Source organism: Gossypium arboreum, chromosome 12 (genome assembly GCF_025698485.1).
Source record: "Gossypium arboreum isolate Shixiya-1 chromosome 12, ASM2569848v2, whole genome shotgun sequence".
Lineage (NCBI taxonomy): Eukaryota > Viridiplantae > Streptophyta > Magnoliopsida > Malvales > Malvaceae > Gossypium > Gossypium arboreum.
This window is the reverse complement of record NC_069081.1, coordinates 72,119,196-72,121,667: the sequence shown is the minus strand read 5'-3', so window position 1 is coordinate 72,121,667 and position 2,472 is coordinate 72,119,196. Positions and strand designations below refer to the sequence as shown.

Genomic DNA, 2,472 nt, shown 5'->3' with positions numbered 1-2,472 from the left:
ATCCATATGAAAATAGACTCATTAAGTTTCAGTTTCATAACTTGCTCATCATTTAATTCCATTTATACTATTTTTAGTGATTTTTCAAATTCATGTCATTGCTGCAGCAATATTCTGTTTTAAGGCAAATTTCATCTTTTCATGAGTTGTTATGAACTAGATAACCTATTAAACTTCCATGATATCAAACATGATCTAAATTTAACCATCACCATGACTTATCAATATCAAACATTTTCTCAACCAATCATGGCTATATCATAAAATTATTTACACAAATTAAATATATTGCTATACATGCCATACTTAAGTTTTACAAGCCATTTACCCAGATGAAAGTCCTTTGGATAGTGTGATCGAACCTTTGACCCGTCCTGATTCCCGAGCTGGCTTGTTCAAAACTACAGTACATAAAGAGGAGGGAGTAAGCATAAATGCTTAGTAAGTTCATATGTAAATAACAAGTAACATAACAATACAAATATACCAAACAACTTTAGCATGGTATCACCAAAACATATATCATATTTCTAAACATCATTCATCATCTTACTGCCTTATCATTGTTGTATCTATTATCAACTTGAGGGTTAAGAACATACCTATCCAAAGTGTCCATTTCACAACACTTACCAAAACGTCACTTGCATCTTAAGTGTTCTTTCATTTCACTAGAAATTTCACCCGTTGAACACATCGGAATACAACTCGGGTACACGGATAATTTGCACATAAGTGCCTCACATGTAATCAAGAAATCATGTAACCCGCCCCTAAGTGAACTCGGACTCAACTCAACAAGCTCGGGTGTTCGCATCCATAAGTGAACTCGGACTCAACTCAACGAGTTCGGATGCCTAATTACATTTCACGAACTCGGACTCAACTCAACGAGTTCGGACATTCGCATCCATAAGTGAACTCGGACTCAACTCAACGAGTTCAGATGCTCAACCATCCTAGTGACATGTCACTTGTATCCTAATCTATTCCTAAGGTTCAAACGGGCTTTTTCCTCGATCTCACATTGCAGTCTTCCATGGAATATCGGGCCGATACTCGGTAGCAATTCATATTTATCAAGTAGTAAACATAATTTGGATATTACTCAACATTAACCACAAAGCATAATATTTCACGATAAAAAAATCAGCATATAATATAATTAACATCAATAACTTAAAAATAACAATTATGCTACATTATTTACACATGAACTTAACTCGTATGCGAAAATGGCTATTTTTACCATTTTGTCCACAACTTGGTATTTTTCCATTTTAGCTTGAATTTCAGTTTTCCTTGCTCTATCATTTAAAATATAGTCTAATTAGGACTCACATTATTCAAATTGACCCAAAATCATATTTTGGCAAAATTACAGTTTTGCCCCTAGACTTTTGCATATTTACACTTTTGCCTCAAAGCTCGTAAATTAAACTTCAGCCTATTTTCTTATGTTTTATGAAATTCTGATCATTTTTCCCTTCTATGGAAACATCAAATTCTCACTCTAACATGTACTTATGACTATTAGGTATTTTTACCGATTAAGCCTTTTTGCTAGTTTTCGCTTGAAACCGAGTAGCACAAGTTGTCTAACATAATTTAAAACCTCATATTCTATCATAAAACACCAAAATACACAAATTTCACCTATGGGTATTTTTCCAAATATGAACCCTAGGTTGAATTATTGCTAGGATAAGCTTAATCGAGCTACCGGGACTCCAAAAACGTAAAAATTATTAAAAACAAGGCTAGAACGGACTTACAATCGAGCTTGGAAGCTTGAAAAACCCTAGCCATGGTTTCTCCTTGCTATATTCGGCCATGGGATTGAAGATGAGCAAAATTGGCTTTTAATTTTGTATTTTAATTCATTTTACCCCTAAATGACCAAAATGCCCTTACTACTAAACTTTCCAAAAATTCCATCCATGTCCAATTTTTGTCCATAGACTAAGAAATTGGTAAAATTTCTATTTAAGACCTCCTAATTAATATTTCAAAACAATTTCATACTAGAAACTTCTATAATGCAAGTTTTACAAATTATTCGATTTAGTCCCTAATTTCAATATAAGCACTTTATGCATAAAATTTCTTCACGAAATTTTCACACAATCATGTAATCATATCATAGACCTCAAAATAGTCATAAAATAATTATTTCTATCTCGAATTTTGTGGTCACGAAACCACTATTCCGACTAGGCCCAAAATCAGGATATTACAACTCTCCCCCCTTTAGGGATTTTCGTCCTCAAAAATCTTACCAGAAAAGTGGTCTTCACTTAGATTCCTCAATTTCATATTCGGTGCTGAAGAACTTTCACTCAGGCGGTGCCTCCAATATATCTCATTAATTTCTCATATATTCTGAAAGTTTACGAACTCATCTCTTAATTGTTCTTAAATTTTCAACCCTTCTCTGTTTCCCTTGTCATCTTGACATAAAACCAGATCTCA

General features: G+C 33.5%; 1 long non-coding RNA gene across 1 annotated transcript; it reads right to left on the bottom strand.

Annotated features, from left to right (window-relative positions):
• Positions 1-218: 218 nt before the first annotated feature.
• On the bottom strand, positions 219-1,836 carry LOC128285275 (uncharacterized). Its single transcript, XR_008275741.1, has 2 exons — positions 1,776-1,836; positions 219-401 (listed from the first exon to the last, which is right to left on the bottom strand). It is a non-coding gene; the product is annotated as an uncharacterized LOC128285275 (long non-coding RNA).
• Positions 1,837-2,472: the final 636 nt, after the last annotated feature.